Source organism: Oncorhynchus keta, chromosome 34 (assembly GCF_023373465.1).
Source record: "Oncorhynchus keta strain PuntledgeMale-10-30-2019 chromosome 34, Oket_V2, whole genome shotgun sequence".
In the NCBI taxonomy this organism is placed as follows: Eukaryota; Metazoa; Chordata; class Actinopteri; order Salmoniformes; family Salmonidae; genus Oncorhynchus; species Oncorhynchus keta.
In genome coordinates, this window is record NC_068454.1 from 65,851,375 (window position 1) to 65,867,815 (window position 16,441).

General features: G+C 42.8%; 1 pseudogene; it reads right to left on the bottom strand.

Annotated features, from left to right (window-relative positions):
- LOC118367625 (metalloreductase STEAP4-like) overlaps positions 1–15,650 on the bottom strand; it is a 45,854-nt pseudogene extending 30,204 nt beyond the window's left edge.
- Positions 15,651–16,441: the final 791 nt, after the last annotated feature.

Consider the following 16,441-nt stretch of genomic DNA (forward strand, 5'->3'; position numbering starts at 1 on the left):
TGTCTCTGATTGGGAACCATATTTAGGCAGCCATATTCTTTGGTTGTATTGTGGGTGATTGTCCTGAGTGTCTTGATGTCCTTGTTCGATGTTAGTTGACACATGTATAGGCTGTTTTCGGTTTTCATTTCGTTTATTGTTTCGTAGTGTTCGTATTTTAGATTCGTGTTACATTTGTTTAAATAAACATGGATCGCAATCGACACGCTGCAGTTTGGTCCGACTCTCCTTCACCATATGAAAACCGTGACAGGTTCCCAATCTCCCAACCTCATAACTAGCTACAGAGATCAAGTTAGAGTATCTTAGCTGGCATGCCTACTGGATATAAAAGCAATTACTAAGACTCACATTCCTTTCAATCTTTTACCCAGATTTTTGCAGAGAAGAATATTTAGTTTCTTTAAAAATAAGCACAGTCAGGAGGATAAAGATAGCTTAAGGGGTTTGCTTAGATATGCAGAAAAATACATATTGTAAGGGGTGCGTAACTGGTGGCAGGGAAGTCAGACGCAGGAGAGCAGAACTGGGTGATAACCGGAGCAGTTTAATTATCAAAACCAACGGCATCCAGAAATACAAAATATGGGTACAAAACCCGTCGCCACCAGTCAAAATGTGCACAAGCACTTACAACAAACAATTTCACACAAACATGGGGGGGGGGACAGAGGGTTAAATACACAGCAAGTAATGAGGGAAATGTAAACCAGGTGTGTGGGAAAACAAGACAAAACAAATGGAAATTAAAGGTGGATCGGCGATGGCTTGAAGACCGGTGACGAGGCAAGGCAAGGAACCGACTTGACACATACTTAATTTCATATTAAATATGATTGTTACGAATCCCTTTTGGCCCGACAGTCTAGGGGAGATGGTAACGAGACCCGTAACATAACTCATGCAAATTATAGTGAGAACGAAATAACCACAGACAACTAAATTACCGTCAAATTCATTCCAAAGTAAGAACCTAAGACCAACGGTCAAAGTAAGAACCTCAGACCAACGGTCAAGCTTGGTGGTGGTAAGTGTTATGATTTGAGGATGCTTTGCTGCCTCAGGAACTGGATGACTTGCCTTAATAGAAGGGACGTTGAATTATGCTCTGTATCAGGCCATCCGTCTGTGAGCTGAAACTGAAGCACAGCTGCGTAATGCAGCAAGACAATGATCCCAAATACACAATCAAGTCTACATGAAAATGGTTCAAAAGCAACACATTTGAAGTTTTGGAAGGGCCTAGTCAAAGTCCAGACCTAATCCCAATGGAGATGTTGTGGGAGCACTTAAAAGGAGCAGTTGATCCTTGAAAACCCACAAATGTTGCTGAGCTGAAGCATTTCTGCATGCAAGAGTGGGCCAAAATTCCCCCACAGCAATGTGAGAGACTGATCAACAACTACAGGAAGCATTTGGTTACAGTCATTGAAGCTAATGGTGGCACAAACCGTTATTGTGTAAGGGGGCAATTACTTTTTCACACAAGGGAATTGGGTGTTGAATAAATTTAAATAAATAAATAACCAAAAAAATTACACTTATTTGATTTGTAAACTCAGATTCCCTTTATCTAATATTAGGTTTTGGTTGAAGATCTGATAACAAAAATAGAGAAAATCAGAATGGGGGCACATACTTTTTCACAGCACTGTACCACATTCTCAAACACATTATGGCTTAAACTTTGAACAGAGACTAAGTTTATAGTTTACCGTAATAATAAAAAGGTCTGGAGAGCAGATGGAAAAAGAGGAGAAATGGGAGTATGTGTTTCTTGTGTCCACTGGGCAGCTCAATGCTGAAACTTAATCATCACAAACGAACATACACACACGCTCACTGCGCATACTCGCACACATGTAACCACACACACACACACACACACCGAAAAGGCACAGAAAACACACACATGCACACACTCACTCATGCACATACAAAAGCACATTCAAATAGACACGCATGCACGCACTCACTCATATAGGCTTATACATACACCAGAGATACACACACACACACACACACACACACACACACACACACACACACAGAATGACTTAGTGAAGAATAACTTTGTTCTGCATTCTCCCTCTCTTCTCCTGCAGTCATGGATCATGGGAGGTCAGGGAGACAAAACATAGTCTAATATAGAAGGAGAATGCAGGACCACAGCCTTGGGGAATGAGAAACAGCAGGTGTGTGTGTGTGTGTGTGTGTGTGTGTGTGTGTGTGTGTGTGTGTGTGTGTGTGTGTGTGTGTGTGTGTGTGTGTGTGTGTGTGTGTGTGTGTGTGTGTGTGTGTGTGTGTGTGTGTGTGTGTGTGTGATGGGGAGAGAGGGACAGAGAAAACGACATTGGTGAAATGAATAGTGCACTTTCTTTCCCCAAATGAAAGTGGCTCTCATATTTGGGGAAAAAGGTGATGGGGTGTGAAGAAAATCCATCTGAAGGAGGGAGGGATGCCAGTATCCCTGATGAAATGACAGAGGCCCACAAACAGAAAACGAATCAGAGAGAAAAGCAGACAAACAGATTGTATAAAAGCCAAGTGTTCCCTATGAGTCTGTTCGAAACTTTACTCATTGTTACATGTAATGCACATAAATAAAGTATCCGTCATAAATATCAAACTTCCAGTTTACGCTGGAACCAAATTCTGGTTTATGCAAAACCAAATTCATAAGAGGTTTTAAAAAATGTGTTCTATTTGACAAAAAAAAACATTGCTTGAACGGTCATAACCATGTCATAATATGCCATAACAGCTGACATAACTTGTCATAATATGGTCATAACACTGTCATGACACATATTTAGACCTGTTGTGACATATGTTGCATTAATTTATGGATGGTTAGGACATCTACATATGTGTCTAAACCTACAAAACCTACCACACAAGGAAAAACATTCCATTACACCAGGTATTCCCAAACAGGGGAACACACAGGCAACACACAGGTCTTTCCATCATTGTATGATTTTTGTGTTTAAATGAACTCATTTGCGGACAATGTCAAATGTGATATAGCGAAGCACCTGAGTTGGGTGCGCAATTACGCAGGTACTTTCCCGAAACGGATGACACAAAACAACTGGATTCGTTATCCCTTTCATACCCTGCCTCCAATCCACTTATCGATATCTGAACAAGAGAGCCTCATCAAAATTGCATCAAGCGGTTCTGTGAAAATATAATTTAATCAGAAGCCACTGCCAGATTTCTGGATCGGGCTGCGCTCAGAGTATCCTGCCTTGGCAAATCACGCTGTTAACTTGTTATGGCTGGGAGGCGCTATTTCCACGTTCGGATGAAGAGCCTTCTGTTATACTCACAGACATCATTCAAACAGTTTTAGAAACTTCAGTCTTTTCAATCCAATACTAATAATAATATGCATATATTAGCAACTGAGACTGAGGAGCAGGCAGTTTACTCTGAGCACCTTTCATCCAAGCTACTCAATACTGCCCCTGCAGCCATAAGGAGTTAACCTGTGGTGAGTTATTCACAATTTTTGATGAACAAACAAGGTTTTATATGTAAGATGGCTAAATAAAGAGCAAAATTATTGAAGATTATTATGATTATATTATTATTTGTGTCCTGGTCCTATAAGAGCTCTTTGTCACTTCCCATGAGCCGGGTTGTGACAACAACTCACATTCATTCTTATGTTTAATAAATGTATCGTATCGTGTCTGTGTGGCAGGCATACAATGATGGCAAAAAACAGCATTTGAGATGGCGCTGACCCTGGTGCTAGAGGGGGTACGCACCTGGTTGAATGTTTGAAGGGGTACAGGACCATAAAAAGTTTGGGAACCACTGCATGACACCACTACTTTTTTAAGCCTACTTGCCAACAGTGTGCTTATGTTAAATCAACATTTCTGAAATTAACCATGTTAAATTATCATTGTAATTGCGCACACATTGATGTTAGACATGCATCTACCCCCAATGCTCTGTTGCTGATGATTGGTATGAATGCAGGAGCAGGACAAGAAACCCTCTTTTTGACTGGAGACTGACATAATGGCATGTACGTGATAGGCCTATCTGGCTTATATGATTATGATGGTCATAATTCTTCTTGAAAGTGTCAGTGTATTTTCTTTGTCCAAGTAAAGTGACACTGGATGGTCATAATGCTTCATGACTGTGTCATAAAGTGTATTTTCTGCTAGTTATTTCAAATATGATTTTAAAAAGCGTTATTACCATATGGTTATGACCTTGTCATAGCTTATTATGTTACTGGGCGTAAAGTGTTACCGTTGGCGGAATAGAAGGAAGCAGTTCAATGAGGCATGATTCATGTAATTTACCAACACATTTCTTGGTAGTCCATAAAATCTTGCTATCAAGTTGTACATTTATTTTTACATTTTTTTATTTAACCTTTATTTAACTAGGCAAGTCAGTTAAGAACAAATTCTTATTTTCAATGACGGCCTAAGAACAGTGGGTTAACTGCCTGCTCAGGGGCAGAACGGCAGATATGAACTTGCAACCTTTCAGTTACTAGTCCAACGCTCTAACCACTAGGCTACCCTGCCGCCCTGGCAGGCGACACTGTTTGCTTCCTCTACCCATTCAGGATGCACTGTTTCAGTTTCAATGAATCAATATTTTTGAACAGAAATGGATGACTGTAACTAAGGCTGGGAATGTCAACAAGTCAGTCATGATCACAAGTCAGTCATAACATGACTAATAGACTAGCACACTTGTGTCAAACACAATGTCTGCGGGCCGAATAGGACACACAAATTAGTATAAATTAGTCAAAAGTTTAGTTATCTACTTTATAAAATTACAGCTTTATGCGCTTGCATCGGTGAATTCAACTTTAATTGTTTTCATGTGTCCCATTTAAAGTTGCAGCAGAGGGGAAGTGTATAGACACATGCCAAAGTCCTAGCTAGGCTACTAAAATGTTGCAGTCTGGCATTGGTTTTAAAGCTTGACAATGAATAACCAAAAAACTAAACCTGCAACAAAACACCATGCAAAGGGGAAACATGTAGACCTATTATAGCAACATTTGAGCAGTAGCCTATGGTGGCTATTCAACTACAATACATTTTGAGTACACCATACAGCAATGCTGCATTCAACTGCAACGGTGATCCATGCAGTACCAGGAGTATTTCTATCTGTAATAACGCCCACCTGTGGGGAAAACTCATTCTGATTGGCTGGGCCTGGCTCCCAGTGGGATGGCTCCAATGTAGGTGGGCCTATGCCCTCCCAGGCCCACCCATGGCTGCGTTCTTGCCCAGTCAGGTGAAATCCATAGATTGGGGATAATGCATTTATTTCAATTGACTGATTTCCTCATATAAACTGTAACTCAGCAACAGTATCTATTTATGTCACTAGATGTTTATTTAGCACGCTAAAAACATGGAGCCTAACATTAACTAGCTAGCTGCTGGGATGATGTCCTGTCATTGGAGGAGTGGGTGAGTGACTGACCTTTTCCCCTTACCTCGTTTTTCGGTGGCTACAGCTGGAGATGAAGGTGTCATTTGGTTAGATAGCAAGACATGTGAATAGTTTTGCTAACTAGATGTTCTGAACTTCAACGACTGTTTTGTTATCCACAGTTCGCATATCTCTTGCATGTCAATCAAATGTATTTGGTGTCGATCAAATGGGCGACCAGGCAGACAAGTTCCCACTCAGTTGTCAAAACGTGGGTTTGGACAAGCATGCATTGGCAGGCAAGCTGTAGAAGGACGAGCATGCTACTACTGCAATTTTGATGCCAACTAGCTGAGAGGGATTATCTAATGTTCCCTTGTTAGATTTTAGCTCATCTCGCTCTGGCGAGCATTAGTTGTTAATCTTGTTGTTGTTGATATGCATAGGCAACTGAGGGAGAGATTGCCTACTGTCACGAGTCCGACCAAGGGTGTTTCCCCTTCCCGGGCGGGTGGAGCTCGGCAGTCGTCGTCACCGGCCTATTAGCTGCCACTGATTGTTTTTCCTCCCCCTCCTTGTATGTTAAGTGATAGCACCTGTTCATGTTAATTAGTTTGTCTTTATTAGACAGCCGGCCCGCCTGGTTGTTGTGCGGGATTATTTCAATGTAACCTTCGGCTCTGTTGTAAAGGTACGTGTTTGTGCCTGGTCGTGATTTTTTCCATTGTAATTTTTGATTCCCTGTGTTTGGGAACGTAACTTTTGTGAGCACCCTGTGGTGCGTTGGTGCTATTAAAAGACGCACAGCATTGAACTCTGTCTCCTGCATTTGACTCCACACCCACGACACCCGGAGCATTACACCTACCTTTTCAAGGTTGTTTGATCAATTGGACTGTAAAGTTCCCAAATGTTAAGAGGACTCCCGTGCTATTCACATATTTGCATAAATCATTTCAGGTGTATTTTGAGGCTTTTGGCGAATGCCTTCTAATGATCTAAAGCCTCTCGATTGTCAGAAATAAAAATGTGTCACATTCTTCCTGGGGGTGTATATGAACAGATTTGAATAAGATTTCATGTTTCTAAAACGCTGTCAGCTCCACTTTAAATATTGAGCTTCAGTGCTCTTTTGAAAAAGGAAGAACAATGCAGGGCTGTTGCGGTGACCATATTACCGGCATTCATGAGTCATGACCGCATTAAAATTCCACATGGTAATTTCCTCTCATGCATTCTGGACATGCGTCGGTTATACCCGAGTCGCTAACAACGATTAGGTTGCTAATGGCCTGGTACTTAGGGCTCTATTGTCCCTGTAACCACTTTGACATCAATGAAAATGCTATACAAAAAATATATTAAATAAAAAAACGCTATCAATCACATCATAAAAACAGTATCATGCTTTTAAAACTCACCGTGATTGATCAAACTGAAGAAAGAAGTTCAACACCAGGGTAAAACTGAGTGGAAAATATGGTCGTTGTGAAAGTTGTTTCAAAGCCTAACAACAAAATGGACAGCGCTTTCAGAGGTGATGATTAATTCAAAACGCCCACACGCATATAAGAGCTTATGCATATACATAGGCCTATATAGAGTGCATTCAGGAAGTATTCAGACTCCTGAGTTTTTCCACATTTTGTTATGTTACAGCCTTATTCTAAAATGTTCTCATCAATCTACACACAATAGCCCAGAATGACAAACCAAAAATAGGTTTTTCGAAAGTTTTGCAAATGTCTTACAAATAAATAACAGAAATTATTCAGACCCTTTGCTTTGAGACTCAAAATTGAGCTCAGGTGCATCCTGTTTCTATTGATCATCCTTGAGATGTTTCTACAACTTGATTGGAGTCCACCAGTGGTAAATTCAATTGATTGGACATGATTTTGATAGGCACACACCTGTATATATAAGGTCCAGAACAAAAACCAAGCCATGAGGTCGAAATAATTGTCTGTAGAGCTCCGAGACAGGATTGTTTCCAGGCACAGATCTGGGGAAGGGTACCAAAAAATATCTGCAGCATTGAAGGTCCCCAAGAACACAGTAGCCTCCATAATTCTGAAATGGAAGAAGTTTGGAACCACCAAGACTCTTCCTAGAGCTGGCGGCCCAGCCAAATTGATTGGCAGTCTCCTGTCTCACCACAACAGTGCTCCTCAGCATGGCACACACAAAAACACACACCCTTTGAATATGGTAGCCTGAATTGACCTTCGGGGAGATTCAAAGTAAGAGAGTCTAGACAGATTTCATCAGGAAAAGGAGACTGTACTGTGGATTCAAATATGTCCTTTATATTTCAGGTGTGGTTTTGTGTCAATATCCAATTACAATGTCTGCAAGAGAAACAGTTTGACACCTCCAACACACTGTAGGACACAATAACACCTGTCCTTAAAATACTGCGTAAACATTCTGGCCTGTTTCCTTTTTCTGCAATTAATTGAATTGAGGCTAAAGAAAAAGAAACAAAAGAAGAAACAAAGAAGGCCAGAAAGTCCCACAGATGGGTGACATATTCCATTAAAAAGCCAATCTCTACAAAGAAAATATCAACTCAGGATTCATGTTAGGAGGCATGCAGCAACCAGTGATACATTGTGCTCAGAACTGGCAATCAAAACATAATACATAATCAATAAGAAACAGCCAAAGTCAATAAATACAGTATTTATCTATTTTATTTATTTAACTAGGCAAGTCCGTTAAGAACACATTCTTTTTTTTAATGACGGCCTAGGAACAGTGGGTTAACTGCCTTGTTCAGGGGTAGAACAACAGATTTTTACCTTGTCAGCCCAGGGATTTGATGTAGCAACCTTTTGGTTACTAGCCCAATTCTCTAACCTCTAGGATACCTGCCGCCCCAAACTATAAACCACTAGCACAGACAACCACTGTAATCATCTGATTTATCTCCCTTATCCTCCTCCTCACTAATCTCATCCTCTTTTTGAAGAGTGTGTGTGTTTTATAGATGTGTGTGTGAGGGTAATTTAATTAGAGCAGGTTACTGCCAGGGGTTAATATCCTACATGCACTCTGCTCCTCTCCAAAGGCTAAATTGCTTAAAGCACATTAGGAACTTTAAACAGACTTTTAAAACTGTGCACGTGTGTGTGTGTGTGTGTGTGTGTGTGTGTGTGTGTGTGTGTGTGTGTGTGTGTGTGTGTGTGTGTGTGTGTGTGTGTGTGTGTGTGTGTGTGTGTGTGTGTGTGTGTGTGTGTGTGTGTGTGTGTGTGTGTGTGTGTGTGTGTGTGTGTGTGTGTGTGTGTGTGTGTGTGTGTGTGTGTGTGTAACTGCACTGGCCTATTAAGACGTTACATTCTGCTGCTTAGAGTCAGCCAGCTCTCCCCAGACAAACCATCATCTCTCTCTCTCCCTCTTTCTTACTCTCTCACGCTGTCTCTCATGCTCTCTGCCTCACAATCTCACTCTTTCACACATCTCTCTCACTTTATGATCTTAATTTGAGCCAGTTTGCTACAGCAGGAAAATAATCCTGCAGCAACAGGAAATATGAATTATTATGTGGATTATAATTAAATTCCAATTTTTGTTGGGGTTGAAACATTTTTCATAAGGGTAAATCGAGTCTGAAATTTCTACGTGGAAATTACAAACGTCAGCAGCATTTTAAACCAAAAATACACTCAGTAGTGTGTATTCATGGACACCAAGGGAAGCCAGGTGTAAAGGGGTGAGTGACTGGTTGCCGGGAAGTCAGGCGCAGGAGAGCAGAGATGGGTGATAACAGGAGAACTTTAATATACACCCTGGCCCAAAGGCACAGCCGAGGCAGCGCAAAGCACAACCACGGTAACATGAACCGGAATAAACAAAACAAACAAACCTAGGTTTGAAACAAACCTAGCGCAAGCCAGCCTGTAGCATAACACCCTACACAAAGAACAATTCCACACACAGACATGGGGGAATCAGAGGGTAATATACATTTAGTCTAATGAGGTAATGTGAACCAGGTGTGCGGGAAAACAAGACAAAACAAATGGAAAATGAAAGGTGGAGCGGGGATGGCTAGAAGACCGATGACGTCAACCGCTGAACACAGCCCGAACAAGGAGAGGAACCGACTTCGGCGGAAGTCATGACACCAGGCTTCCCCAAAAAACGTACCAATATATTTTTTAATAACATAAAATAATTTATCCTTCATCTCTGTGTTTCAGAATTTCTTCTTCAATTCGCAATTGGCTGAATAGATCTCACAGGAGAAAGCATACAAGTGAGCGAAACAGCACCTCTCTGTCTCTCTACATGTAGGCCATCTATCTGATGCGGTCTGGTCCAAACGCGTTTAACATTGTTGCCACCCATAGCATTGAAGGCAAGGGAAGCCAGCGAGCATCTGGCCTCCCTTGACAAAAAAAGTATAAAACATTTGCGAATCAGCGTTGAGCGAAATTGAGCAAGCTCAACTGTGAATCATCCTTGCGCACCAAAAAAAGTGTTAAGGGAAACCAGCTTGGATTTGGCGTCACTCCTATCAGATCCCATTGAGAGCATACATCATTGACAGACAACTTGATTTGTTACATCTGGTTGTGTTATCTTCCAGTGGCTAGCTAGCCAGCTTGCTAAACATTGCCCTTTTCTGGAATTAGCCATGGATGGAGAAAGGGATTAGGACTTGTGGTTTTACTTAATTCTCCATACTAGCCAATGATTATAACGGCGATTCTGATCTAACCATTAATTCATACATTGTTGTGCCCCTGGCCTGAGAGGGTGGAAGTTCAATATGTAGCTTGATGTAGAAGACTAACGTTAATTAGCTAACGTTGCCCATGAATGGAAGTTAGGCTAGCGAGCATTTTAGCCAGGTAGCCTAGGACAACAACAAAAATAAAAGCATGTAGCGTACGACAGAGTGATAGACCGTTTTGCCAGCATGAAAGAGACATGAAAGAGAGGAGGATGGCATTGGTGTTTCTCTACAAGTCGGTGAGTCAACATGTTTTTCCACTTGCACAAACGCTCTCACACAGAAATCAGAACCATGGACAGCCACATCATATTTAGTTTATGGTGTTAATTGGACTAAATTGTTTTTAAATATATTTTAGTTGTCACTGTATTAGACTAAGCAGAGGTGATTTGATGATGTTGAAATGTTGAAGTTGAAATGGTGCTGGAATAGTGGAGGCAGCTCCTGTTTTCTTTGTGACTTGCGGTAACTCTCTGTGGTTCTAAATCAATTGTTCGGTGGTCCAAAATTGTCAGAAACATTAACTTGCTTGACCATGCTGTAGGTCATGTAACTGTCTGTTACTGTACATGCAATATGTTTTGTGGACTTCAAACTGGCTGAGCGGGTACGCCATCGTGCATAAATTTATTTTGTCCCCCCCCCCACACCAAACGCGTGTTAAAATACACAGGTTAAAATATCAAAACAAACTCTGAACCAATTATATTTATTTGGGGACAGGTCGAAAAGTATTAAACATTTATGGCAATTTAGCTAATTTGTCCTATTTAGCTAGCTTGCTGTTGCTAGCTAATTTGTCCTGGAATATAAACATCGAGTTGTTATTTGACCTGAAATGCACAAGGTCCTCTACTTCGCCAATTAATGCATACAATAAACGGTCAACCAAATTAGGTGCATTACCGCCACTGACCTCGTTAGTCTTTCAGTCACCCACATGGGTATAACCAATGAAGAGATTGCCTCCACTGCTGCATTGTTGGCCCCATCCTTGAAATATCCTGCATTGCAGTAGACCTCTCCTCTGGCACATGACAGTGAGCTGCAGATCCCCTCCTGGTCCTTGTGTCCATCCTCATGAAATTCTGCAGTACACAGGTAGCCTTCACATGCCTGAATTCCCCCAGGAGGCAGTTGCAGATGGCCCTGGTCACTCAACCTTGCAGTGCCCTACACAGTAACTGTAGGAAATAATTTTGAAGGAATCTCCAGTTACAAGGCATGAAATCAAAATCAAATTGTATTAGTCACATGTGCCGAATACAACAGGTGTCGTAGACCTTACAGTGAAATGCTTACTTACAAGCCCCTAACCAACAATGCAGTTTAAAAAATATGAATGATATATGGACAGCAGCAATAAATAGGTTCACTGTTCCTACCATCAAGGCCATGCTTGTTGTGAAGACAAACGTCAACCTCCCCTGCCAGGAGTTCATGGAGAAGCTGGCCAAAGACAGAGCAATCCTGAACAAGATACATTATTCTGAGAAATATACAGATTAGGTTGGTAAAAGTGGTAACTACATAATATAACCTCATCATCGTCTTATTTATTTATTATGTTGTTAAGTATTTCACATAGACTATTGTCTGTTTTTTCATTTTTTTTCATGTTCTCTTCTGCTCTTATTCTACCCAGACTACCAGGACCCCTGAATGGCTGTTCAGATCGGACAGTTCTGTCTTGTCTGTAGTGTTTCTGTAATATAGTTGTTTTCTCTATCACAGCGTGCCTGTTAGACTAAATACATGAAACTGGAATTGTCCCCCTTTTATATTTCATAGATAATAACATTGGATATTTTAATGATATATATTGACCGCCAAACTGGAAATGTCCTCGGTTTTAATTTCAGAAATCTGGTCACCTTATGCTAAAGTGATTTTCAGAAGTAAACAGTTTTTTTGAGAATCGTGATCGCTTGCAGTGACGACGCAAAATATGACTAAAATATATATGACTTACCCCCGTCACTGTCCATTTCTTGTTTTTAAACGATGAGAGAAGTGCTACACCTGGTGGAGAGAGATTGTAAGACAGAAATAGTTGCTTTATGCGTGCTGTACATTACGGCATGACAAGTCACGATGTAATGGAGGGTCAGTTTTTTCAACTTTTCTCCAATACTATAGAGCCATTACCATGTCGATCAACGCTTGAATAGAAACGTAGTTCACAGCCCAGATTTTGAAGGCAACACAATCGCTACAGTCCCATTAGTTTTCTTTGTAGCCTCGTTTGAATGTTGCGGTTGCGCACATTTGTACGGAATGGGGTGAGTTTACCTAGGTTAGCAGCTCATTTGAGTTACCCTGCAGTGTAGCTAGTTAGCTAATAATATAGGTTTTTAAAACATTTTCGAAATGTATTTACTTACTTGAATAGTTTCTCCCAGCCATGTGGATGATTGGAAACAGTGCATCAAAGTTTGTTTGTCACCAGAGCATTTTAGAGCATATCACTATTGTGATCGAATCAATTATATATTTTTTTGTGATATCCAATTGGTAGTTACAGTCTTGTCCCATCGCTGCAACTCCCGTATGGACTCAGGAGATTCGAGGGTTGAGAGCCATGCGTTTTCCGAAACACACTGCTTCTTGACACACTGCTCGCTTAACCAAAAGCCAGCCGTGCCAGCATGCATGCGCGCGGCCCGCCACAAGAGTTGCTAGAGCACGATGGGATAAGTACATACCTTAATGTGAAATACCTGAATAACTGTGTCACATCACCATGAACAGTGTCTTGAAACACTGGTTTCATGAAGAAGAATCTAAGTGCTTGAGGTGGGGTCAGAGCACAGTGGAATTAATGAACCCAAGCATTAGACTGGGCTTAGTTTACAGTAAGCTAGTAGCGGTGCATGGGTAAAATCACTGGGGAAGCTAAAAAATGGCCATTTTACAACCTATGTGTTGTGATAATTGCATTTTGCTCTACAACCGGTTAGTTCATATGCCTTGGGACCCTGATATATAGGCATAAGTCTGAGACAATATGAAGACACAGTGGCAGAATAAATTGAACCAGAACTTTTTTTCATTACAAAACCGAAGAGCAACCTCTGTCCGGTGAAGTCCACAAAACATATTGCATGTAACAAACAGTTACATGACCGACAGCATGGTCAAGCAAGGTAATGTTTCGATGCACCTGCGATAACCTCTGCAAAAGATGTGAACGCAACCAAGAAAATTTGATTTGAGCTCTCTCTGTGTGTGCGTGTTTGTGATCAGTGTGTGTGTGGGAACGACATAAACAACCCTCCCATACACATCATGAACCACACAAAGACAGACACACAAAGACACACTGCTACCCAACCACTCACATTATACCACAGAGAGCAATCACAGGTCAGCAGAACTGTGGTTCACCTTAACCCAAACACAGCAATTATGGTGTTCTATGAACACAGGAAGAGGAGCTTTCAGAGGTGGAATTGAGTAATGATGTTAAACCTTGTCCTATATAATAATATTTTGTGTATTTGCATTTGGAGAAAGAAAAAGAGAGAGAGAAATAGCTAGAGGGAGAGAGAGACTAGGTCTTACATTAGCCTGTAATTTGTGGGTTTTCTTCTGGAACCCATGTCACACCCACTCACCAGCAGTCATTATCTCATAAGGCGGGAGGGGAAATACAGATACACACACACACACAAACAAACTGATAATGGGGCACAGCGCTGGCATTGTTACTGGCCTTCTGATTGGTCTGTCTCCTTACCAGCAAAGTGTCTGCTACCTGGCAACTAACAATATGCATCCACTTCCTCCCATAATAACAAGGTTCTTCAGTTTTGGCTTTGACCGCTATTGGAATTTGCAAGTTTTTGTTCTTGCCCAGCATTAAAACACCAGACTCAGTCTAATCAAGGTCCAAACTAAAGCTGTGATTAATGTAGTTAATCAGACTTAGGTTGATCAGGCTTATTATTGTTTGGTATTAGCTAAGGACCAGTCAGAGGCCGTGTTGATGTTACTGGGTGGGTCACAAGATAAGACAAAACTGTTTTCTGTTGTTTTTTCTGTATCTCGTCGTTTACAGCTGGCCTGTCAGCAGTGCGTGTGACCTGAACTGCTCTCTACCCCACACAGACCCTTATTACGAACCATCAGTTCAATGACCCTCCAGTCTCAGCCCCAGCCCCAGCCCCAGCCCCAGCCCCAGCCCCAGCCCCAGCCCCAGCCCCAGCCCCAGCCCCAGCCCCAGCCCCAGCCCCAGTCCATAACCATAAAAAGCACAAACGGGAGTCAACACACCCTGAGTTCCCAGAACCAGCATGGGAGACCACTGACTGAGGTCCCAAAACAGGAAATTCACAGATTAAGGGAAAGTGCACTGCAGTGAAAGTGTGCCCTTTGTTTCCCCATTGGGCTGTTGATAATTGTTCCACGTTGGTCGTGTGAGTACCTATGCGTAGTCTCAGCCTGTGCTGCGTGTTTTGTGCTTTGTGTACTATGGGTCTTTGTGTACTACGAGGTTTACCCACGCTCTTTTGTTTGTGCACATCCCAGTGTTTGTATACGTGTTTGTTTTGGCTGTATTAAAAACCCCAGATGATGTATTCCTGCGCCTTTTCTCCAAATCCTTTATACCAACATGACAGAATGATCGACCCAACATACGGAGACAACAGGGAAGGCCAAGCTTGCAACCATTTTAGGGACAGTACATCACCATGAGGACTGTCTCTCCAGACTCTGTGTCGCCATGGACAGTGTGCTGGCAACCATCTTGCGCTTGGAGCGGAATGTGCAGTCCCTCTAATCTCCAGCACCGATTCCGGTACCAGCTCCAAGACCACGGCCTACCTCCGCTCCATCGGAGCCGGTCCTCGGAATACCCCTGGCCCTCCCGGAGTGCTTCAATGGCGCAACAGCAAGATGCAAGGGGTTCCTTCTACAATGCGACCTGTACCTCGCTCGCTATGCCAAGGCTGTTTCCAGAGGAGACAGGGTTTCCATCATCATCTCGGCACTGACCAGACAGGCTCTGGACTGGGGTGCCATGGTCTGGGAGAAGGGTGGGCCCAAGGTCGAGTCCTATGAGCGCTTCACCCTCCTCTTCTGCTCGGTGTTTGATCATCCTGTGGAGGGCAGAGAGGGAGGGGGAGTGTCTACTCCAACTATGCCAGGGAGCTAGGACCGCCTCTGTGTTTGCCCTGGAGTTCCGGACTATCGCGGCTTTTACCGGATGGAATGGGTTGGCTCTGGTCACCGTTTTCCGCAACGGACTGCGGGAGGAGGTACAGCTGGAGTTAGCCTGCCGTGATGACAAACTGTCACTCGACCAGCTCATCAGCATGGCGATCCAGCTGGACAATATCATGTGGTCCTGATGTAAACCTGCGCGGAATCCAGAGCCCATGGCTACACCTGCTCCATGGCCAGAGCCGATGGAGGTGGTCTTGGCACGTTTTCCCGAGGCAGAGCTCAGGAGAAGGAGGAATCTGGGCATCTGCTTCTATTGTGGGGAAAGGGGTAATTTCTCCCCGACCTGCTCTCAATCCCCTATGAGTCAAGGAAGTGACAAGCCAGGGAATTCTCCTGCGCTAACCCAGGTAGAAGGCAAGGTCTCCTCTCCTTGTCTGTCAAATCAACCAGTGTGTTTTCCCGTTAAATTCCATGAGTACTCTCACCCTTCACTCCAGTTAGCTCTGATTGATTCCGGAGCTGCTGGTAATTTTTTAGACACTGGCCACTGAATTACACATCCCTTTGGTTCCCCTACTGTCACCCATTCCGGTTTGAGCCCTGGATAATGGTCCAATATGGACAGGGCTCCTACATCACATTACTGTTCCTGTTTCTTTGCTGATCCAGGATACTCATTCAGAACAAAACTCCTGGTTGAGTTTGCATAACCCAGTTATTTCCTGGTCTGAGAGGAGACTGCTGGGTTGGTCGTAAGAGTATCAGGGGAGGTATCTCGCGGTGTCTGTCAACACCACTACGGTGGAAATTCTGGACTGTGCTCCTCAAGTGGATTTACCAGAGGAGTACCAGGATCTGTACCAGGTTTTTTCTAAGACCCAGGCTACATGCCTGCCTCCCCATCGCCCCTGGGACTGTGCCATTGACCTGTTGTCTGACGCAGCCCTCCCGAGAGGACATGTCTATCCCCTCTCCTATGCAGAGACCGAGGCCATGGAGAACTATGTACAGGAGAGTCTCCAGCAGAGTTTTATCCGCAAGTCACCAGCCTCATCAAGCTTCTTTTTTTAGAAAGATGGGGGACTGCTCCTCTGC